Source organism: Mauremys mutica, chromosome 1 (assembly GCF_020497125.1).
Source record: "Mauremys mutica isolate MM-2020 ecotype Southern chromosome 1, ASM2049712v1, whole genome shotgun sequence".
NCBI lineage: Eukaryota > Metazoa > Chordata > Testudines > Geoemydidae > Mauremys > Mauremys mutica.
This window is the reverse complement of record NC_059072.1, coordinates 246,545,145-246,570,459: the sequence shown is the minus strand read 5'-3', so window position 1 is coordinate 246,570,459 and position 25,315 is coordinate 246,545,145. Positions and strand designations below refer to the sequence as shown.

Below are 25,315 nucleotides of genomic sequence, written 5' to 3'. Positions count from 1 at the left end.
CTGAGATAGAGGCTTAGTTGTCTTCAGAACTGAAACACATTTTACAGGTGCAAATGTTCAGTTAACATAATTTATGGCATATTAATCACTAGAAATTTCTCTGGCTATCTAAGCCTAGGTTCTGGAGGAAACCATAGTGACATAAAATTTAATTTACTTGTTCAAGAATCCTGCATATTACTTCTAGATTTTGCCATATTTTAATTGATTTCTCCCTTCAGCATTCATTGAACTATGCCAAATGGTCAGGAATAGTTCCACAGGCCTTCACAATGTCAAAACAGCTACATCATGTAAATAACTTATATAATCAATGTTATTATTATAACACAGATAAGAGATTAATAATGGTATTGGCTATTCATATTTTTAGCTTTCATAGAAATTGTCTCAGTTTCAAAATGATTTATAAAGAGAGGAAGACAAAAATACACATGATATATTTCCTCGAGTCATCTTCTTATAAAAAAACAATTAACATGCAAATTTGACCATTTGCAACAAAAAGCTTACAGGCAACATTTCTGTTATCTGCTCGGTGTGACTTATCCTTTGTTTTGGGGAAATTTCGAATTTCATCATTGTCCCCATCAGAACAATGCTTTCTGCAATTTTATTTATTTATTTAGTTAGTTAGTTAGTTAGGTGTGTTTAAAAAAAATAAAATTAAAAAAAAGTGGCAGACCATATGTGGGTTGTTGTGTTTAAGTTTGCCAAGTAAAGTCAGAGGCCTTTTTTACTAGTTTCACATGCTCAGATTGTGTAAATTGAAACTCAATGGAGCTATGCCAATTTACACCACTTATAGATCTGGCGTATTTTCTCTGTTTGGCCTGAAGAGCTGGGACTACATCAGAGCAGAGATAGTGACCTTGTTACTCTTATTTAAAGGTAGAATGTTTATTTAGCTGTTCTAATGTTTCTGTCTCTCATGTTGGAAAATGAATGCTTTTAGGGTCTCCCTTCGTTTGCTGCCTTCTCACTGGGATTCTGAAAGGCCTATTCTTCAAAAATTGGGTTGCCTTCTGTATGCCACTTTAATTTTTAGGAAACCAAATCTCTATGAAAGCAATTGCATTGTCTCAGTCAGTTCACTCAGGCACTCCAAACCACATGATTATTTTCCTCTAAGTAAATTATCCACCAATTCAAAGCAAAAGTGAAGTGATTTGTTGGCCTTGAAAAGTGATAGATTTAGACTCGAGTCAAATTTTCAAGAGCCCCTGGAATGGGTTGACCACACAAAATATCTTTGCACTCTCAAACTCTCATGTTTATGCATAGAAATTCAGGTAATGGCATGTGCTGCTGCCCAGTTAGTCATGTCATTCCCTGATTTTCTGATGCAAACACATGCTTGGATACCCAAATGAGGGGGCGTTCAAGGAATAGCAGAAGCATATGCGTTGTCTTGCTCTTTCAAATTTTCTCCTCAAGATTGATTTGCAGAGGTGCCAGTAAAGAGTCACTTGCTTGTTTCAAATTGCAGTTTTGGCTTCAGGATTTTTCACCTGTATTCTAATTTTGACCTGCCTAGTATCCAGTGAAGCTACAGCTAATTATATATTGTCTATCCTTTCCTCATTCTGTTCAAAGAACAGATACTAAATTATGCAGTCTGTGATCCAGCAGGCATTATGGAAACTTACTGGGATGATTCTGGTAATTAACTGTCCAATTTATAGAATTACAGAATTAGTGGGTGAGCGGGACAAGATGTAATATACTTGAAATTTAGTAATTTGATACCATGTCACATGAAATTTTAGTTGAAATCAAATTAGCTGGTTAGAAGGACTGGTGGTCTGAAAAATGGCCAAAACACTCTTAAAAATTGAAAAATTCTGATATATTGAGTTGGAGGAAAATGTCTAGTGGGATATCACAGAGATCTGTGTTAGGGTTTTGAGATGGACTCAAAATGTTGAAAAGATGGTATGGCCATATCCTGTGACCCAAAGCTACGGGTCTGTGGGTTTAAATATTATTCACAAGCGTTTTGCTTTATCTTATGCTAGCATTTTCTATCACAAACAGTGCAGAGAAATTCTCTGCACCTGGGTGTCACTGGGGGGAGACGTATTCACCAAAGCAGATAGGCTATTGAACCAAAAATAGCTCCGAGTCCTGGGGCCCTGGTCTGTAGTATTTTGCCTCATGCATCCTCCATGCATAGCGCTTATCAGTTCTAAATTGTAATCTCTTCTCTTTTTCTGTTTCAATATTTCAAGCTCTTGCAATTTTATCAAATGTCTCAAGATATTTGGGGGGGTTTAGGCATCTCAATGAATTTTTTATTTCTGCTTTCAATACTGCAAAGTTTTGCCCTCTACCCAAAATGGCACCATCTCCCATTACTGGCAATAGGACTGAAGTCAGAGGTGCCCTCGGCACGGTAGCCATCATGTCCGTTTACCCTTTGCAGAGGAAAATGATGCTCCAATTCTCTCCAATGGGGCTGAAGTCAGGCTGTTCTCAGGAGATGGCAATCCCTTAGTCACCATGTGAGGGCCTGGCAGGGGCCAGAAATGAGGCTGTGAGGGAAATTGGGAAGAGGAATGTGTTAAGAAACAGGGCAGGAAACTGAGGAGACAGGGAAATATGGGCAGCAGAAAGCACACTGTGGTCATGCAGAGGTACATGGAGAGCAGAACAAAGGCAAAGGATTGGCTCAGGGAAGTATGGTAAGCAAGAAGCAGACTGAGGCTTTGTCTAGGCTAGAATAAAAGGTATGATGTTGTAGTGTGTTAGGTAATGCATCTTACCAGCATGTTTTAAGAGACTAGTGCAGAAAAAGCAGTGTATTCTTTAACATGTGATAAGCTGATCTAGTTTTAAAGCCTAGGGAATTTAAGTTGATCAGTTTAGCACATTAAAGAATATACACTGCTTTGTTTACACTAGATTCTTAAAACTCGTTTAGTTCAAACATGTTAGGTAATCCATTCTAACACTTTTTACTCTAGCCTACATAATGCCTAAGAGGGCGTGTGTAGGGGAATTGGGGTCAGGAGGAAATTGAGGGGGCACAGGGAAGTGTGGTAGGTAGAAAGAGTGTGAAAGGCAGAAGACTGTGAGGGGAAAGGAAGGGAAATATGGGAGCCAAGTGAATGTAGTGGGGTAGGTGGGAGACTGGGGGACCGTGAATTGGGCAGCTCTCTAGCCTGTCCAGTTATGGAGGGAAATAGAAAGGGAATGGTAGTTCCCTGCATCGCAGGGCGTAAAATTGAATAGAGTCCATCTTCTCATAGAGAACAGGGAGGACAACATTTTTCTGTGGGCATTTGAAGTTTTATTTTGAATTTGAGGTGATTGTTCACAAGTTGGGTATGGGCATCCTCTAAAGGTGAAAAAATCAGAAACGATGAAAAACAATGTGATTTATTTAATTTTTTAAAAATCTCATTGTCACGTTGCACTCTATATGATTTTAGAAAGTATGCCAATGAGTATGAATATAATGTAACTGGAATATGCTTCATGCAAAAGGTCTCTTGTAAGGTATCATTACAAAGCTTATAATCTACTGAGTGTGGTCATCCTATTTGTATAAATATATCACTCTTGTATCGGAAACTAGAAATATGAAATATAACTCTGGGGGCCTATTATGCAAAGTGTGGGCCATTAATGGTGGTTTGGAATCTTGATGGCTCCTGTTAACCAGGAAAATTGTCTGTAGATGGCTCTGTTTTACTTGTGTGTCTTCCTGTATACATGTGTGCTGGCAAGTGGGTAATGAAGTCTTACAGTGACATGTGATCATGTCACCTGAACTGGAATCCATCTTTAACATTGTGCTTTTCCATTGAGAAGTTGGGGGTGGGAACCCAGAGGGACAAAGGATTCCTGCCTTATGCAAAAGAGATATAAGTGGATGGAAACAGAGATGCCAACTTCTTCTGGCGCCGGTGGGTGCTTGATCCCCCCACCCTGGCCCTGCCCTGACTCCACCCTGGCCCCACCCACCCCCATTCCAACTCCTTCCCCAAAGTCCCTGCCCCAACTCTGCCCCCTCCCTGCCCCATTGGACTCCTTCCTCAAATCCCTGCCCTGGCCCTGCCTCTTCCCCGCCTCCTCCCCTGAGCGCACTGCGTTCCCGCTCCTCTCCCTTCCCTCCCGCAGCTTGTTATACCACAAAACAGCTGTTTTGAGGCGGCAAGCACTGTGAGGAGAAGCGGGGACACAGCACGTTCGGGGAGGAGGCAGAGGGCGGGGGGGTGGGGCGGGGAGCTTGGCTGCCAGTGGGTGCTGAGCACCCACCAATTTTTCCCTGTAGGTGCTCCAGCCCCGGAGCACCCATGGAGTCGGTGCCTATGCCTATGTGTGGAACAGAGAAAAAGGGGCAGCCATCATGAGAAATCCCCTAGCTACCACCTGAGCTGGAACAAGGGCTGTACCAGGGGAAAGGACTGTGCCCAGACTAGGAAGGTGTCCAGTCTGTGGAAGAAACTTATTGAAACATCTCTGAGGTGAGATTTTATCTGTATTCAGTTTTATTACTGTATTAGACTTAGATTTGCGTGTTTTATTTTATTTTACTTGGTAATTCATTTTGTTCTGTCTGTCACTACTTGGAACCACTTTAATCCTACTTTCTGTATTTAATAACATCACTTTTTACTTATTAACTAACCCAGAGTATGTATTAATATGTGAGGGAACAAACAACTGTGCATCTGTCTCTATCAGTGTTATAGAGGGTGAACAATTTATGAGTTTACCCTGTATAAGCTTTATACAGGGTAAAATGGATTTATTTGGGGTTTAGACCCCATTAGGAGTTGGGCATCTGAGTGTTAAAGACAGGAACACTTCTGTAAGTTGCTTTCAGCTAAGTCTGCAGCTTTGGGGCATGTGGTTCAGACTCTGGGTCTGTGTTGGAGCAGACTGACGTATCTGGCTCAACAAGACAGGGTGCTGGATTCCCAGGTTGACAGGGAAAGTAGGGGCAGAAGTAGTCTTGGCACATAGGTTGGCAGTTCCCAGGGGGGTTTCTGTGATCGAACCCATCACACTCATGATCTGTAAACAATCTCCTCAATTTTTGAGGTCTGAGTCATGATTTTTGAATGCTCGAGTTTGGCAATACTGCTGTGTCCCAAATCTAACAACTGTGCTCTTGCTTGCACATTTACCAGTTTATAGGACTCATCAGCTAGAAAAATAAACTGATGATAAAACAGTCAAAGTTAGGATCAAATTAAAAAATACAAAATAGGAAGTGGTGTTATATGAAGTGTGTCTCTTCTGTTGTATAATCTCTTCTTCGTTATATACCTGGAGGTTTTCAGTTGGAACAGGCCACAAAGTTGGCTGTGGTACAATTATCATTAACTGGAAATAAAAGCACATGAATAAAAATTATAGACCATTACTTTTCAATATGTGAAAAAGGTTGATTTTTAATGTAGTCCAATACCTCATTTAATATTTTTAATCAGATATGGAAAGCCTTCAATATCTTGACACAAAGTGAAGATTATAACATTTTAAAAAATTGTTTTAATGAGAATACCTTGGGTAGACTGCATGCATAAAGGTATCAGTTTCCTATTCAGGATATTAGTCTTTAGGAATCAGGTTCATCAGTGTTAATCAGAAGCCATATCCGACCTCTTGGTCTTTTCAAAAATTATGATATTGCTCTGCATAAATGATAGTCTCTCATCTCAAGTACTTCTGTTTCACATTTTGAATTTTACTGTAAATTATTTGTGAATTATATTACTGTAGATAAAAACCTAATGTACTGAGCAGAAGTACAGAGAAATGTGATACCATATTATAGAGGAAAAAAGGCAAGAAAGCAAGTGCCTCTTATTTATAAAAAAATTTTATGCTAGAAACAGAAATATAAAAACTGAGATGGCAGGTAAGCCTTTGTATTAGAATTGCATTTTTTTAAATACAGTATTGTAGTCTATATGTTAGTTTTTATTATTATGCTGAAAACATGAGTTTAAAATATGCATTGTCCTCTGATAATTCTGCTTTGCTTAGTAGAGTGAAACAAGAAAATCCAGGAATTTGAGAATGAGAAGTGACTACTAGTCTAATGGTGTAAAGCAGTTTTTTTGTCAAATATGTGAACATATTTATATGAAATTCAGATAAGAGCATATTTGGAACACTTTTTTTATTCCACTTCATAAGATGTTTACACAATTTCTGCAAAAGTTATGTATAATGAACTACACGTGGAGTTCCTTATTCCATTCTTCCTCAATTCTCACTCAGGCAAACTCCTATTGAAATCAATGGGAAACTCACTGTGATTGGCCATATTAAAGTAATTACTTGCCGCATTTAGAGCTGGGTGAAATTTTTTTCAGCAAAAATGCAGATTCATCGACACCAAAATATTTTACGAATTTGTGTCAGTTTTGTTAAATTTGTGTCCAAAAACAAAAACAAATTTCTGAAAAAATTTAAATGTTTCCTTTTGACATTTTTGACACAAAACATTTTGGTTGGATTACTTGATGATTATCTGTTCTGTTCATTCCCTCTGAAGCACCTGGCACTGGCCACTGTCAGAAGACACAATACTGACCCAGTATGGCTGTTCTTATGATTTTTTTTATTCAAAATTACTTTCCGTTTTTTGAAATTTTCTTCAATTTTATTTTTAATAACATTAACACATGCTCAAAATTGAAACAAAATGTCTAGTTCAACCCAGTATTTTTTCTTATTTGTTTCGGAATTGCCAGTGAACTGAAGCATCCATTATCTCCTAGTTGTATTCTCAGCAGTGTCTGGCAGCAGGCATTAGCCACCATTCTTCAATGGTGCATGTTAGTTATGGATGTCATTAGGGACAATATTTTCTCAGTCAGTTTTATTCAAGGATGTTGGAATAAACAAAACAGCAACAACGAAAAATTAAACAGTAGACCAGCAGTTTTCAAACTGTGGGCTGGGACCCCAAAGTGGGTTGCAACCCCATTTTAATGGAGTTGCCAGGACTGGTGTTAGACTTGCTGGGGCCCCAAGGCGGAAGCCCGGGGCCAAAGCCCGAGCCCTACTGCCTGGGGCCAAAGCCCAAGGGCTTCAGCCCTGTGTAGCAGGGCTCAGGCTTCGGCTTCAGCCTGGGCGGTGGGTACCAGGTAACAGGCCCCCTGCCCAGGGCTGAAGACCCTGGGCTTTGGCTTTGGACCTCCCACCCAGGGCGGTGTGGCTCAGGCTTTGGACCCCCCTCATGGGGTAATGTAGTAATTTTTGTTGTCAGAAGGGAGTCGTGGTGCAGTGAAGTTTGAGAACTGCTGCAGTAGACATTCATGTGTGAAAAACTAAATGTGGCTACATCTCATTTAACAGTAATGTCATGACTGGGACATGGGTAGTCAGGCCTAGTGGTCAAAGTGGGTATCAGGCCGGGTTGGGTACTAGAAGTCAGAGTCTGAGACAGGCTAGAGGGAAAACCAAGAGTCAGGTGTCAGAAGACAGGCAGAGTTGGAGGCCGTAGTCTGGGGTCTCTTACACGCAGGGTCTCAAGCAGAGACAGGCAGGCAGTCTGTTTTATTGCTCAGACAACTCTCTGTCACAGCTTCCTGGTTTAAGTGCTGGCATCAGCCAATCAGTGGGCTGCGAAGAGCTGCCACTCAGGTGATGGTTGGTGGTACTTCCTGTTGAGCCTAGCCTCACAGCATCCTCCCGCATGAGCCTAGCCCAAGCCTCCTGTGGTGATGTGGCGGTGTAAGTGGTCCAGAAACCCCATGGTCCCAGCTTCTAGTCTGGCAGGTTCTTACAAGTAGAAACTCTAGTAGATGGGGAAAAATTGTCATAATCAATATTGTGCTCTCACCATAAAGACTGTGTATCAGTCAAGAAAATGGAAGATACTCTGAATCATCACAAAGAGAGGCAAAGGTCTGCAGTTTCATGCAAGAGCTCTGATTCTCTCTGTCAATGCTAACTTCAGGGAAACAGTAGAGAACAGCACTTTCTTCTTCAGTGCTGCTAAACAACTAGCAGAGTTGGGAAATGAACCAAAGTTTTTCTCCTCCAAAATCTGATGTGTTGAATTATGTCTCATACAGGCAGGAACAAAAAAACTGATGAGCAATTGAAGGTGATTTTTGGATCCAACTAATGTGGACACACTAACGATAAGTCAGTAATTCTTTTGAGATGATTTAAGATTTGCCAAAAGAGGTTGGAAGTTTGGTTCTGTTATGTAATGGAATTAAGTGTGGTGAGAGTCTTGTAACAGTTGTCAATTTTACTGAAGTACTGTAGTGTTTGGGAAGCCATTCTACAATCAGAGAATTTGAGTACCGTACTATGAGTAGTTAGGGTTGTCAGTTTTGGTTGGATGTATTCCTGGAGGTTTCATCACATAACAATCTTTAATTAAAGATTAAACTTTAACTCCTGGAGACTCCAGGGCAATCCTGAAGGGTTGGCAACCCTGTGAGTCATAGGAGCTAGTTGCAAATCTTTTCTTTCCCAGATATTAATGGGAAGGAGTTTAGCAAGCTACATGCATCAGGAGTAGATCAAGAGTGCAATTTGACTGTGTAACATTAAACATGACTTTTCACAAGTAAAAGTTATTTTCTCTCAATAAGAATTAATCGACAACAAATACACAAAACATTGCTCAGATATCTGAAACAGTCATAGGTTTATTTAAGTCCTTTGAGTGCATGTGTGGGGGATGCATAGAGCTTTGTGTTTTTACTTAGGAGAATGCAATAGTACAGGTTCCAAAGAAGGAATGGGCGAGTAGTGTTGAAAGTCTCAAACAAACATAGGGTGAACCAAATGTGCTAAGACTGTTGTATGGTAATCATTGTTTGATTAAATAAACTAAGATGGCTTTCATGAATTCCTCTTCTAGGATCCTGCAAACATATAGTAACTTTACACCTGTGCGCAGACTCATTGAACTCAGTGGGACTAATGCATAAAGTTACTCATCTGACAGTGTTTGCAGGAACGAGGCCTTGTTTTATAAGCTTTTATTTGATATCTATCTTAGTACTCTCTACTTTTTACTATTTCCATCCCCAGCAGAACAGTTTCATTTCCCTTTAGTATCAAATAACCATTTTTTTTTTGGTGGAGAAAAATGCTACACAAACATATTTAACATCTTTGAAAAATCAAGAACTATATTGCTTTGCTTCTAAATGTTTTGCATGTATCCCTTTCCACATGGTGTTTAATCTACATTGGTTGCTATGGTGAGTTACTTGTTGTTCCTCATTAATCTTGACTAGTATGATAATCACTGTAGGAAAATCTCAGATAACTGGAAATATAAGTTATGAATGTCAAGGGACTTCCTTAACTTATGCATCTTCTTGCCAGTTTTTCCCAAGTTGGTTTTTGTATTTAATAAAAGATGTATATTTTGAGCATTGTAACAAGGGTCTCTTTTACTCAACTCCACTTGTCAGTAAAATTGATCTTTCCTACAGGTATCAGTTGGAAAGGTTGCCACTTTTAGGATGAGAAAGAGAGCTTAATGAATGTCAGAATTCTGTATTTTATTAGGAAAAAGTGCATTCCACCTTTTCCCCCTAAATGAACTGGATGTTTTTGCTTTCTGAATCCTCTCTAGAGTTCAGTTATACAGGATTGCAGTGCTTTTTTAGCGCTGCATATTAAGATGATAACATTGTTGATAAAAGAATTAAGATTTCTAGAACTGAAAACATGTTTTAATTAAACAGAAATTTGGTAGATCTTTTAAAATCAATCTGTAGTGCTTCATATGATAATGAGTGGATGTAAAACAAGTCCTGACTGCCAAATATAATCTAATAAACCTTCTTAATGAAATATGTCTCACAGGCTACTTGTATATTCAAATATCTTTTTATTTGCACTGTTAACATTCACTGTTTTGAATTAGTGGAACTGCATTGGGATGTTTTAAAATTTAACACATGTTCTGGATCTTGTGATCCTGCAGGGCACACAGCAGGAACCACAAGTTGCTACTCTTTAGTGCAATGTAAGTGAAGGCTGCTTGTGGACTCACATAAGATTTAGCACAGGGCATTGTTCTCTCCAATGAGCAGGGTTCTCAAGCTCCCATTGTATCTGCTCTATGACTCTTAAGAACATGGATTTTAAAAAAGAGGTTGGATGGATGTGTGTGGAGCATGCCAGATTTTAGGAGACAAGTTTAGGTGCAAACTTAATCTTGTCAATGAAGTGCTTAGATACATGCCATCCTGTAAGGCCTTACTCCTGATACTAGGCTGAAGTAACTTGACAGATACAGCAGTGCTCGTATTCATGCAGGACTGGGTTCCTCTGTCCCAGTAATTATAATGATAATCCCAGTCTACTCTTACACTTTGCCTTGTACTCATATGCTCATCAATTTGTGCAGGAGCAAGCCCTAAGGATGGCCTAGGCTTTTTTTAAATTATCCATGAAAAAGGTTTCCCTGTCTGGGTCTGTAGTTTCTTTTCCCAGTCTTTAATTAATTAGAGTGACATGAAGTTGCTGTCTCTGAATATATGAGTCACTTAGGGTCAGATATGATTGAGGAGCTGGAGAACCAAAGGAAAATGTGTAGGGCTGGACAGAGCACTGATAATTTCAACCAAAGAAATGACCAATGTGTCCCATTTGATAAATGGAGTTAAAAAGGTCAGATCTCCAATAATCATGGTTAATGCATCCAGCAGAGTCAAAGACCATTTACTGTTGGTCACACATTCAATTACTGTTAATGAAAACAAAACATCCCCAATATTTGCACACCATATTCACCTTGCACATCTTACAGTTTCATTTCCTTAGTGTTTCAAAATACAGAAGATCTATCCTTATGGAGCTACAAAATAGCTTCCCAGAAAAGCAATTAACAGGTGGGGGGGGGTATTGAAAAAAAGTTCAGAAAAGATAAATAACATAGGCATCTGATTTCCTGTCACTCTTGGTTAACTTTGTATGAAAATGGATAGCTTCCAAATTAAAGCAGGCACCAGCCTGTCTGAAGAAAAATGCATCTGTAAAGAAGTATGTACATTATGTATTCATACAATTCCAAATTTCTTAATTGTATTTGATATATGTAACAATTTAATGTACTGAAATATGGTACCATATTATTTCATGCATTAAAATCAGAATGCAGGATACTGTAGGCTCAAGTTATTGTATAGAATAGCATACTACCGTCTCCTCTCAACCCACTCCCAATAACAAAGAGGTAATGTTGTATGCTGCTGCACTACATTGCTCTATCAGTGAGAGAAATATATGACACCATTCCTGCTGATCAAGTTATTACAGTTTGTAACAGGCGGGTCCGGGGCTCAACCCTCTGAGGGGAGGAGGGGAGCCACACCGGCCCGCTGGTCTCACAGGGGGTGCTCTGTCCTGTCCCTTTAAGGCGAGGTAAATGAAGACAGAGTCAGTTGGGGCTCAGTCCTTTTGCTGTCAGGCTGAGCTAGTAGCAAACAGTATAGGGGCTCAGGCCTCTTGTAGCAGGCTGAGCTAGTAGCAAACAGTATAAGGGCTCAGGTCTCTTGTAGCAGGCCGAGCCAGTAGCAAACAGTATAAGGGCTCAGGCCTCTTGTAGCAGGCCGAGCCAGTAGCAAACAGTACAGGGGCTCAGGCCTCTTGTAGCAGGCTGAGCTAGTAGCAAACAGTATAAGGGCTCAGGCCTCTTGTAGCAGGCCGAGCCAGTAGCAAACAGTATAAGGGCTCAGGCCTCTTGTAGCAGGCCGAGCCAGTAGCAAACAGTACAGGGGCTCAGGCCTCTTGTAGCAGGCTGAGCTAGTAGCAAACAGTATAAGGGCTCAGGCCTCTTGTGGCAGGCTGAGCCAGTAGCAAACAGTATAAGGGCTCAGGCCTCTGGTAGCAGGCTGAGCCAGTAACAAACAGTACAGGGGCTCAGGCCTCTTGTAGCAGGCCGAGCCAGTAGCAAACAGTACAGGGGCTCAGGCCTCTTGTAGCAGGCCGAGCCAGTAGCAAACAGTATAAGGGCTCAGGCCTCTTGTGGCAGGCTGAGCCAGTAGCAAACAGTACAGGGGCTCAGGCCTCTTGTAGCAGGCTGAGCCAGTAGCAAACAGTACAGGGGCTCAGGCCTCTTGTGGCAGGCTGAGCCAGTAGCAAACAGTATAAGGGCTCAGGCCTCTTGTGGCAGGCTGAGCCAGTAGCAAACAGTACAGGGGCTCAGGCCTCTTGTAGCAGGCCGAGCCAGTAGCAAACAGTACAGGGGCTCAGGCCTCTTGTAGCAGGCCGAGCCAGTAGGTAGAGGGGGACGGCTGCCACCCGTGAGTGGGGTGGCAGGGGGGACACAGGCCCACCCACTCCACTGTGTCCCGGCCCGGGGCCCTAGACAGCGGTCGTCACCGCTGACGGTCAGTGGGGATCCTGACCGCAACACACTGACATAGGCTCGGTCTGGTCAGCAGCCTGACTGAGGTCGGCTGCCCCCGGGCCACTTCCACTATCCCCCTCTGGTCCTACCTGACCCACGGCGTCGGGTTCCGGGAAGTCCCACTGCATTGGTTGCTCAACCCCCGGGCTGGGGGTAGATCGGGTAGGTCCTCGGGGAAAGCTGGCCAACTCGGATCCGGGGGTTCCTCCGGATAGCAGCACGGCGATGGGGAGTTTCCTAACGGCTCCTCATCATAGGTAGCACGGGGAAGCTCCGGCGGGTCTTCCCAGTAGCGGGTCTGGGGTGTCTCCGGCCAGTCCAGGCAAGGGCCCGAGGCTCCAGCGACTTCCCCGTCAGGAGCTCCCTCAGGCAGGTCTGCTCCCTGGGGTGGTTGGGGCCTGACTGAGCTGGCTGGGCTGGCTTTTATTCTTCCGGGTCGCCGCCTGACCCGCTGAGGGGCGGGCTCACTACTCCGTAGCCCCGCCCCTTCCTGTGTCCGGGGCTCAACCCTCCCCGGGGAGGAGGGGAGCCACACCGGCCCGCTACATTCCCCCCCCCTCAAGCCTGGCTCCCATACCTTGGGGCCAGGTCCTTCCATCTCCTCAAGGCGGGACAGGAAGTCAGCATTCGCGTGGTCCTTGCCCGCCCGATGCCGGATGGTAAAGGCATAGGGCTGTAGGGCTAGGTACCACCGCATGATCCGGGGGTTGTTATCCTTCATCCTCATTAACCATTGGAGGGGTGCATGGTCCGTGACGAGGGTGAAGGGGGCACCTAGGAGGAAGAATCGGAGGGCATCACAGGCCCACTTCACCGCTAGGGCTTCTTTCTCGATCACGGAATAGTTTCGCTCGCGGGGGAATAGTTTCCGGCTGAGGTATATTACTGGATGGTCCCCCCCCTCCGCTTCTTGCGACAGGACCGCCCCTACGCCGGTCTTAGACGCGTCTGTCTGTAGAATAAACGGCTTGTCGAAGTCCGGGCTGTACAGGACTGGTTCCTGGCAAAGGCGGTCCTTCAGGGTCTGGAAGGCCACCTCACACTCGGCCGTCCAGCGCACCTGTCGGGGGCTATTTTTCGTGAGGAGCTCAGTTAGGGGTGCGGCAATTGATGCGAATTGCGGAATAAACCTCCGATAATACCCGGCGAGCCCCAGGAACTGCCGCACTTGGCGTTTCGTCGTGGGTGTGGGACAGTCCGCAAGGGCCTGTACCTTGCCTACCAGGGGTCTGATTCGACCTCCTCCCACCGTGTAGCCAAGATAGGTGGTCTCCTGCCATGCGATCCTACATTTCTTAGGGTTGGCGGTCAACCCTGCCTCTCGCAAGGTCCGTAGGACCGTGGCGACCCGGTTGAGGTGATCTTCCCAGTGGCGGCTGTAGATTACCACGTCATCCAAGTAGGCGGCCGCATACTCCTGGTGGGGCCGCAAGAGGTGGTCCATCAACCGCTGGAAGGTAGCAGGGGCCCCATGGAGGCCGAACGGCATTCGATTAAATTGATAAAGGCCTGAGGGGGTAGCAAAGGCCGTTTTCTCTTTGGACGCTTCGTCGAGTGGGATCTGCCAATATCCTTTGCTCAGGTCCAGGGTGGTAATAAATTGGGCTTCCCCCAGGCGGCCCAGGAGTTCGTCCACCCTGGGCATCGGATAGGCGTCAAACCGCGAGATGGCGTTTACCCGACGGAAGTCTATACAAAATCGGCGCGTACCGTCCGGTTTGGGGACCAGCACCACCGGACTGCGCCATTCACTGCAGGAAGGCTCGATGACCCCCAAGGCCAACATGGTTTGGACCTCTTCTTCTACCTCTTGCCGCATCCGGTATGGCAAAGGCCGGGTGGGTTCCCTGATCGTTTTCCCTGGCTCGGTCAGAATCGTGTGACAGGCCTGGGTTGTATACCCCGGGACTGCCGTGAAGGTTTTTTGGAAAGCCTGCAGGAGACATGTAGCCTGCTTACGCTGCTCTGCTGTGAGCGAGGGGCCTATCGGGGGTTCCTCCACACCCCTTGTCTCGGCCGTGTCGGGGCCCAGTTCGGGCTCAGGCGGGCAAGGGTCGATCAGTAGGCCCTCTCGGTCACACCATGGCTTCAGCAGGTTGATGTGGTAGACCTGGAGCTTCTTCCGTCGGTCGGGTTGGCGGATTTCGTATGTCACGGGTCCCACTTGCCGCACCACCTCATAGGGCCCCTGCCAGCGGGCCAACAGCTTCGACTCGCTGGAGGGTAGAAGCAGTAGGACCCGGTCCCCAGGAGCGAACCTCCGGGCCCGTGTCTCTTGGTTATAGTTCCTCTCCTGTTTCGCCTGGGCTGCCCGCAAATTCTCCCGTGCTAACGTCCCGGCCTGCGTTAAGTACCCCCGTAACTGGAGGACGTACTGGAGGAGGCCCTGAGTTGGGGAGGCCGACTCCTCCCATGTTTCCCGCATCAAATCCAGCAGTCCGCGGGGCCTCCGCCCGTACAACAATTCAAAAGGGGAGAACTTGGTCGACGCTTGCGGCACCTCCCGGATGGCCAACAGCAGGGGCGGTAGGAACTGGTCCCAGTGTCGCAGTTCCCCGGGGGGGAATTTTTTTAGCATGTCCTTAAGGGTGCGGTTAAACCGCTCGACCAACCCGTCGGTCTGCGGGTGGTATACAGACGTATGCAGCTGTTTCACCCCCAGGAGTTTGCAGACCTGTTGGAGCAGCCGGGACGTGAAGTTAGTGCCCTGATCCGTTAGGATCTCCCTAGGCAACCCTACCCGGGAAAATATCTTCATCAGTTCCCCCGCAATGGTCCGGGCAGTGATGCTCCGCAGGGGAACGGCCTCGGGGAAGCGGGAAGCGTAGTCCACGAGGACGAGGACATACTGGAAGCCGGCCGTGCTTCGGGGAAGCGGACCTATCAGGTCCATGGCGACCCGCTCAAAGGGGGTCTCAACGACTGGCATAGGGACTAAGGGGGCCTTGGGTACCCGAGGCGGTGCGGCCAGCTGACACTCGGGGCAGGAGGTACAATATTGCTTCACCTCTTGATGGATACCGGGCCAAAAAAAACCGTGCCAGGATTCGGGCAAGGGTCTTTTCTTGCCCCAGATGCCCGGCAGCGGGCACATCGTGGGCCAACTGCATCACGGCCCTGCGGTGACAACGGGGTACCAGCAATTGCGTCACAGGTTCCCGGGTGCGCGGGTCTCGGTCGATGCGGTAGAGCCGATCCCGTCGCAACTCGAAATGGGGCCACTGCGTGGCCCGACGAGAGTCCACTATGGAGCCGTCGACGGCCGCAAGTTGGTCGTAGGCCCGGCTAAGTGTCGGGTCCGACCGTTGGTCGCGGCAAAAGTCCGTATCGAAGCGAGGTTCTGTGGGAGCTGGCCCCGGCGGCCCCTGACCTTCTTGGTCTTCTCCCTCACTCTCCTCATCAGTCTGCCCCGCCTCAGGCGGAGGTCCCCGGGGTTCAGCAGCCAACCCCGGCGTTGCCCGGAGGACCTCTTCAAATGAGGGCCAATCTCGCCCCAGAATCACCGGATAGGCCAGGCCGGGTGCCAGGCCGACGACTACCCGCCGGGTAATGCCTCCCACCGTTAGCTGGGCCCAGGCACTCGGGTAAGGTCGGACATCCCCATGGATGCACTGCAATTGTATCGGCGTCAGACGGGGGTCGGCCGGTGGTCCCAGAGTTTGGCGGACCAAGGTCTGGCCGCACCCTGAATCGATCAGGGCCTGTGTGGTCTGGTTCTCAACCGTCACCGGGATTATCAGCTTGGGGGCCTCCGCCCGGCGGGCCCGGCCGGCCCCTACGTAAACCTGCCCGAAACTGCAATCCATCTCGGGACAGTCTCGTTGTACGTGGCCTGCTTTCCCACATCTAAAGCATGGACCGAGCTCAGGGCGTCCACTCCGGGGAAGGCTTGTTCTGGTACTTCGGGGGGGGCTCCGCCGGACCTTGGGCACTCCCTGGGTGAAGGCTGGGGTAGTCAGCCGGGGAGCTGCTTCCCAGCGTGGAGTCGGGGTTTCCTGTCGGGGTCCCGGCCCGTGGTCTGGGCCTCGTGGGTGGGGCATGTTCGACGCCCTTTTCTCATCCCGGGGTCGTTCGGGACCCGAGGTAGGTGGCCGGAAGGTGGGCCCTATCGAGGCTTCAGCCGCCAGGAAACCCTCCATGAGCGCGACGGCGTCTGCTAAGGTCGTCGGTCGGTGGCGGAGTACCCAGGCCCGGCCTTTGGCCGGCAGGGTGTGAACAAACTGCTCCAACACCACCTGCTCGGTGACCTCCTCTGCCGTCCTGACGTCTGGCTGCAGCCACCTACGGCAGGCCTCCTTCAGGGTCTGGGCCACCATCCGGGGACGGGCTCCCGCCGGGTAGGTATGTCGCCTGAACCGCTGCCTAAACGTCTCCGGGCTAATGTCCAAAGCGTCGAGGACTGCAGCCTTCACGCGGTCGTAGTCGCGGGCTTCTTCGGTCGCCAGCCCCCGGTAGGCTGCTTGGGCCGTCCCGGTCAAATAGGGGGCCAGCAAGGTGGCCCACTGGTCTCTTGCCCATCCCGCCACGAGGGCCACCCGCTCAAAAGTGACCAAGAAGGCCTCCGGGTCGTCCTCTGGGCCCATCTTGGTCAGACGCAGGGGGGTCGCCAGACGCGGACCCCCCCCCGTGCCCTCCCCCGCGGGCCATTCAGCGGGGCGGGGGGCGGGCCCGAGGAGGTGCTGCAGCTGGGTCCCAAGCTGCTGCACCAGCTGCTGTTGCTGCTCTAGCTGAGCTACCTGTTGCTGTTGCTGCTGCTGCAGCTGGGCCGCGTCTCGCTGCCGCTGCTGTTCCAGCTGGGCGGCATGCTGCTGCTGCTGCTGCAGGAGCTGAGCTGCCTGTTGCCGCTCCTGGCTTTCCACCAGCAGCTGGAACAGCCGGTCAGTCTCCATCTTCCTGGCTAAGAGGGGCGGTCCGCCGTCCTCTCACCGGCCCCTTCTCACAGGGGCAAGGGATCTAAAGGTCCCTGGCCAGGTGCCACTTGTAACAGGCGGGTCCGGGGCTCAACCCTCTGAGGGGAGGAGGGGAGCCACACCGGCCCGCTGGTCTCACAGGGGGTGCTCTGTCCTGTCCCTTTAAGGCGAGGTAAATGAAGACAGAGTCAGTTGGGGCTCAGTCCTTTTGCTGTCAGGCTGAGCTAGTAGCAAACAGTATAGGGGCTCAGGCCTCTTGTAGCAGGCTGAGCTAGTAGCAAACAGTATAAGGGCTCAGGTCTCTTGTAGCAGGCCGAGCCAGTAGCAAACAGTATAAGGGCTCAGGCCTCTTGTAGCAGGCCGAGCCAGTAGCAAACAGTACAGGGGCTCAGGCCTCTTGTAGCAGGCTGAGCTAGTAGCAAACAGTATAAGGGCTCAGGCCTCTTGTAGCAGGCCGAGCCAGTAGCAAACAGTATAAGGGCTCAGGCCTCTTGTAGCAGGCTGAGCTAGTAGCAAACAGTATAAGGGCTCAGGCCTCTTGTGGCAGGCTGAGCCAGTAGCAAACAGTATAAGGGCTCAGGCCTCTTGTGGCAGGCTGAGCCAGTAGCAAACAGTACAGGGGCTCAGGCCTCTTGTGGCAGGCTGAGCCAGTAGCAAACAGTACAGGGGCTCAGGCCTCTGGTAGCAGGCTGAGCCAGTAACAAACAGTACAGGGGCTCAGGCCTCTTGTAGCAGGCTGAGCCAGTAGCAAACAGTACAGGGGCTCAGGCCTCTTGTAGCAGGCTGAGCCAGTAGCAAACAGTATAAGGGCTCAGGCCTCTTGTGGCAGGCTGAGCCAGTAGCAAACAGTACAGGGGCTCAGGCCTCTTGTAGCAGGCTGAGCCAGTAGCAAACAGTACAGGGGCTCAGGCCTCTTGTGGCAGGCTGAGCCAGTAGCAAACAGTATAAGGGCTCAGGCCTCTTGTGGCAGGCTGAGCCAGTAGCAAACAGTACAGGGGCTCAGGCCTCTTGTAGCAGGCCGAGCCAGTAGCAAACAGTACAGGGGCTCAGGCCTCTTGTAGCAGGCCGAGCCAGTAGGTAGAGGGGGACGGCTGCCACCCGTGAGTGGGGTGGCAGGGGGGACACAGGCCCACCCACTCCACTGTGTCCCGGCCCGGGGCCCTAGACAGCGGTCGTCACCGCTGACGGTCAGTGGGGATCCTGACCGCAACACACTGACATAGGCTCGGTCTGGTCAGCAGCCTGACTGAGGTCGGCTGCCCCCGGGCCACTTCCACTATCCCCCTCTGGTCCTACCTGACCCACGGCGTCGGGTTCCGGGAAGTCCCACTGCATTGGTTGCTCAACCCCCGGGCTGGGGGGTAGATCGGGTAGGTCCTCGGGGAAAGCTGGCCAACTCGGATCCGGGGGTTCCTCCGGATAGCAGCACGGCGATGGGGAGTTTCCTAACGGCTCCTCATCATAGGTAGCACGGGGAAGCTCCGGCGGGTCTTCCCAGTAGCGGGTCTGGGGTGTCTCCGGCCAGTCCAGGCAAGGGCCCGAGGCTCCAGCGACTTCCCCGTCAGGAGCTCCCTCAGGCAGGTCTGCTCCCTGGGGTGGTTGGGGCCTGACTGAGCTGGCTGGGCTGGCTTTTATTCTTCCGGGTCGCCGCCTGACCCGCTGAGGGGCGGGCTCACTACTCCGTAGCCCCGCCCCTTCCTGTGTCCGGGGCTCAACCCTCCCCGGGGAGGAGGGGAGCCACACCGGCCCGCTACACAGTTACTCTCATTTCTTACAGCAGATATTAAATATTTAAGTAAGGTTTATTTGTGAGGGAAAATGAATGTAGAAACTATGAGGGAAGTGGAGAAGAACCACAGATTCCAGATTGTTGAGGTCCAGCATTTTCTATCCAAACCAATCTGTTGGTGAAAATTGCTATTCATATCCTTCTGTATTTTCTGCAAATAGCTGTAATGGAGGTTGGTGCAGTGAAAAGATTATATCTTGTTTACACCCACATGTAACCCACCACATGTTCAAGAAGTGACAGACTTTAAAACCGCATCTCTGTATTGTAATTTTTTTTAAGTTGTAGTTGAATTTTTTTTCTTGTGCATACTAGAGATTATTATTACAGTTCAAATAGCTACAATTCCATCCAGAAAAAAATATCTATTTTTGCACTTATATATTCCAACATGTTAGATACTCAACCATATTCAGATACTCAGTTGGTGCAGCCTCGTGCAACTAGAACTGTACCTCATGAGAACAGGTAGAGAAAGGGTTTTTCTGATTGAGCAACTGTGCCTGACTAAAACCCATAATTAAGAAAAAGTAGATTTGGCTAAAATAAATAGAATAACTATGGGTTGGCACTCATATTCTTTTCTCTTGAAGGTTGAATTACATCCTAGAGGACAAACTGACTCATATTTTTACCTTTAAGTGAAATCCTTACAACATTCCTTACCTTTCAGACTACAGACTCGGAACACAACAGCAGTGTTTACATCCTATTCCAAGGAGAATGTGCCAATCATCTATTTCTTAGCCTTTTTGTATAGCAAATACCATATATGTTTCATATAACTTGACGCTGTTGTATAAATCAAGAAGCGACTGGCGTAGACTGAATCCATATAGCATATAGTCTCACAATTATTAAAAAAATCAGACTATGACAATCATCCTCTTGCCAGGGAATAAAAGGAAGGTGTGATATCAGCTGTGATGCATTGGGAGTGTAATCAATATTCTCATTTAGTCATCCAAAATAAATTGTATTATGATATGAACGAAAATGGGGATAGGAGGTAGATGCAAGCTCCTTGAAAGCAAATCAGGTGTAAAACATATTTGGCATGTAACCATATAAACCTGTTTGGATTTTCTCTAAAACATATTGTATATTATCACATGAGACCTTGAAAATTAGTGCTGTGCGTCTAATTATCTTTCTTGTTTTATGTCCCTTAGTTGTTGGGCAGACTGCATTAATGCTGCTAATGCTTCCATAGGTATGCAAGAGAGTGTGCAATGTACTTGGGCACATTTTCTTTCTATCTGAAATATACACAATTCTTTTCTGGTTAGATATTGTAGCTATTTGACCAGCTATGATAATATCCAGATATCTGTACAAACCAAAATAAAATATACCAGTTGTATTATTATTATTAACACCATTTAGCCAAGGCTCTCAAAGTACTGTGTAAGAATTAATTAATGCTGAATAACTCTAAAATGGATGATATTAATCCCACTTACCGAGCAGTAAACTTAGGCACTATCAGGGGCAGTCACTTTGCCAAGGTCATACGTAAGTGTCATAATGAGGAATAAACCAAGCAGAGTTAACTCCCAGTTCCATGCTCCAACTTCTACGTTACAGAGATTTACATAATAATAGATTATAACATAAAATTCTTCCCTAGCCTTTATCTTGAAAGTGAAAGTTATAGAAAAGCAGAAGCAAAGAATTAATGTTACACTTGGAATTCATGGCTGTCTTAGCACCATATTTCTTGATAAAAGTAGCTCTTTAGGTCAGTGAGACAGAGACAGTTCCCATGTGGTTATGTCACTCATGGTTTACCGCTTCCATGTGAGTTATTCACTGATCATGCTCCTGTTTAAATTAATGGGAGTTTTGCCATTGACTTAATTGGGAGCAAGATCAGGGCCCAACACGAATGAATGTTATTTTTATACATAGTGAAAACTTCTTTTGATCAAGACAATATTGCTTGAGGGAAGACAACCATTTTTTAAAACTTTTTTATTTTGATATTTTTTGTTCCAGAAACAAAGATGTAATAATTCTGGTTGTTACTGATAGAAACTTAATATTTGCAATAGTAAAACAGTATCAAGATCAATTGCTGAAAATGGCAATTGAATTCAGAAATCCATTTGAAATGCTATACTTTATTCACCTGATAACTTTAAAGTTATGTCTTTAGAGCATCAAAGGAATTTCTGACCTATCCTAGATGCTTGATTGCCTTGTGTATGTCTTAAGTTTTCTGGTTTCCTGTTCAGAACCAGTTTCCTCACTGACCCTGAGTAAATAAATCCAAATTGTGATTTCATGATACTTATGCATTAGGAATTATGGCATATCTCTGCACATAACTTATAAAACTACCTCAATACACAGAAAAGAGACTATAAAATATACTGAAAGGGGATTTCTCAGATATGCTGATGACTGCTCTGTAAAGATCATGAGATGAAGAGCTGACTCTTAAGAAGTGCAACTAAAACTACTGCTACAAATCTTTAAAGATTCACTAAGTAGCAAATCCAGCTGCCTCCTGTGTGTAACCCCTGAGACCTGTTTGGCAATGAAACTCCTGTAGTTCTACTCTACGTGGGACAGGGCTAGATGCAGGGGTTACACAGAGATGCCAAACCTTGCCCAGTACAGAGCTCCACTCCATGCAAGTTCTCTGCGTGACACCATGGAGCATGTGGCGCATGGGAAGGATCATTGAATCCACTGCTACACAAATCCTCCCACCTGTAGTGGGCAGAGGTGCACAAGGAACTGCAAAGGCTACCACCAACTCAACTTGTTGAACTGTGGTTATTTCTGTAGAATGGCTCCATGGCCTGGGGTAGGAGGATCCCTCTCCCTCGCATCTGTTCAATGACTGGTCCAGCTACCCATGCTGGGCTCTTGACTGTGGATTTGCCCCTAAAAAAAATTAGATGCACAGGATAATCCTAATTGGTGGGTTCAGAAATTTGATCAGATTTCCCACTTCTACTTTACTAGTTTGTCATTCAAAGTACAGCTTTTTTGTTTGTTTGTTTTTAATTGTTTTTGTTTTTTGTTTGTTCACATGAACTTATGCTTTCAAACCACGTGCCAGTCTAGAATACTGACTTGCATGTCATCTTGTGTGAATGTCTAACACATCAGTTCTCAACAGTGTGTTTGTAATTAACTAACATATGATAATAGCCACATAAGAGATCACAATATTGCATAGTTTTGCCAAATTTTGACTACATAGCCATATCAAATTTTGCAAAAGAGCTACATATTTTACAAAGCAAAGTATTAAGAAGTCAAAACGCAAAGGAGAAAATGCAGTTCAGGTAAATTTTTAAGTAATTTGTATTCATTATACTTGTGTATATAGTTGGTTATTTTTGCACTGTGTGGAGACCGGACAACCAAACTCATTTCAAATAGGCCACTAAACGTCATCAGATGGCAGTGAGTTTCAGCCATTATATGCTGTGGCTGAATCTGACCTGGCGATCTAGATTCAAAACCTCTGGGTCTCATCACTTAAACCAGCTGGCCTTCCAGACCAAACTATTTTGTTTGTAACTCACTTGTACTGTCTGAAAATGCGTCCTTTTGAATACTTGCTATTTAATTTAGAAAGATATAAGATCAAACAATTATCATTCAATAATTTTAAAATAAAATATTTATTTAAATAAATCAAGTAGAGAAATCAAACACAGTTGGATTAACATCCACCTCCTCATGCTCCTTGGGAAATTCAGTTAAAGAACGTAAAAGGGTTTGTCCCTAGATGTATGAGAAGGTCCACTTAATTAAAAAAAATAAATAAACCCAGCTATTTCTCTCCCTAATTTAAAATTATGGTTATGGGCATTAAGCATGTAATGTAGAGGGTAACTTTAAAGTAGCCTGTGTAGTTTGAAACGCAAAGCACAATACAATTACCTTTAAAGTGGTAAATTGTAAAGCTGTTAAAAAAAAATTCCTTCTGCCTTCCAGGTGTGAACTTTCTTTTAAATTTGATGAAGTCACTCTCCAAGTGGTTAAACCATTATCAATGAGCAGACTGTGCATTTTCTAATGATTACTGTGGAATTGAAAAAGACTCCATAACGTTCCTTTAGTTTGTTCATCATTTTTGTTTGATAATTGTCTTAAAAATCAATGACAGCAAAGGCGTATAGAAATTGGATTGAAGCAAGTATAAATATAGTCAGCAATTTAGGCTGTTCTTACTCAATATGAAAATGTCTTTGGATAATAAGTGGATTCCTATCTAAATTCATGAGTTCTTTTATGACACTTTGGGTTAAGCCTGAAATAGATTAATCTTTTCCTGATAAAGTTTCATAAGCTGTGATTTCTCCAGTGACCACATTTAATTGGATATTAAATAAAGTGCTTATCTTTACACCAACAGGTTTTATAGCCTGGATTTTTTTTCTGAACTGTATTTCACAGATTAAGTAACAAGTAGTAGGCACACACAAATGTTGATTTAAACCATGATATGCTTAGATTAGAAATTAGAATATGTTGATTCATGTACGTTTTTGAGACACATAATTGAAATTTAGGTTTAAAATGAAAGGATTGAGGAAACTATACAATAGTCCCGAAAATTCATGCAGACAGATATGGTAAGTTTACTCTTCTTACTTCCTGTTACATGCTGCTGCTGCTTGCAGTTTTGTGAAATTTATGTTTCAGATTATGGAAGCTGAGAAGAGCAAAGCAAAAATGGTGACAACACCCTGAGAGCACTCTGAGGTGGTATCTGAAAACAAGTCCGAGGAAGAGGTTTGTGCTTAGCTGCACTGCTGAACCAAACTACGCAAAGGACAGACCTCTTGGCCTCACTCTCAAGCTCTTCTCACTGGCATGACAACACTATGGCTGTCTGGGTTGACACTGAGTAGTTGAAACACCTCTAAGTAACCAAGCCCACTTTTGACTTTGTGTGTGTGTGGTGCTGACGACCACCTTACAGCAAAAAGTTGCCTATAAGGGAGCTCCTGTGCCCATGGACAAGAGAATTGCTGTAGCGCTCTGGAAACAGGCCAAGAACATGAGCAACTGCTTCCTGGCAGAGTTCCTTTGGCCTGTGCAAGAATAAAGTGGGAGACATTGTAATGGACATTTGCTTTGCAATAAGCAAGTGCTACTGACCAGTCTGAGCAGGGTTACCAATGATCCTGAGATAACGGAAGGCTTTCAGCATTGCTAGGGATTCCCAAAATGTGATGGCCCTGTTCATGGCGCTCACTTTCCAGCTCCTTGCTTCCCAAATCAGGTGAAACAGAGTTCTGTAGGAACTGCGTACTACTCTGTGATCATCCAGGCTGTAGTGATTCTATGAGGATGCTTTGTGGATGCCAGCATAGGTCATGCAAGGGTCATGATGCCAGAGTATTAAAGAATTTGAACTTGTATAGGAAGGGAAAGTGGAGATACTATTTCCCCAACACCGCAGGGACATTAATAGTGTTTCTGTGCCAAATGTGATTCCTGGAGAATGAGACCATCCTTTGTGTTGCCATGGCTGATGAAGCCATGCTCAGATGATGATGATGTCAACAATGATCTTCTCCATCCATGAAGGACTGCATAAATCAAGAGTTATTTTATGTCTCAGATTTGCCATGAGCTCTGAAGCTTTTGCAGGCCTTTTCCTTGAGCCAGCCACTGGTTGGGACATGCTAGGCATGCTACCATCATTAGACAGCTCTTTCATATGTCTTTCTGTGGCAAAGTCAAAGAGAGATTGTGAGTTATTCACTATGAGAATGTTAATTCCATAGCATGGATATATCGGGCCACTTTCTGTATGAAATGTTCCCCTGGACAGATGTGCAATCTTGGTTTTCTGTAATATAAACTTTATTTTAAGATTTTTCTCTTTAGAGTGCTGTTCATTCTGCTGCCTGTCACTAAAGTCAGCTAATAAACTCTGTGCAGCAGGCATTATTTCACTTGTGGCCTCAGGATGATGATAAATCATTTAATTTTTTTCTCAGACCCATTTGATTTCAAATAAAGTAACAGTGTTAGGCCCAGGAAAGGGAAGACAAATCCTTTAGTTTTTTTATAGGCTATCAACTCTGGATTCCAAGGTCATCCAATGCACACAGTGACATTACTAAATGTTCCTCTGGATGTCTGTGACCTAATCTACCAGTAAACCACCAAGAATCCAGACTGCTATGCTGTCAGAGCATCCAGGGTAATGATAAATGATTATGTGAGACATGCTTAAGAGATGATGAGGTTCAGCAGAGAAATATGCACTGCCTGTGA

General features: G+C 45.8%; 1 protein-coding gene across 2 annotated transcripts in view; it reads left to right on the top strand.

The window, feature by feature from the left end:
• AFF3 (AF4/FMR2 family member 3) overlaps positions 1-25,315 on the top strand; it is a 480,216-nt gene that overhangs the window by 83,737 nt on the left and 371,164 nt on the right. The gene's annotated exons all lie outside the window — the stretch shown is intronic.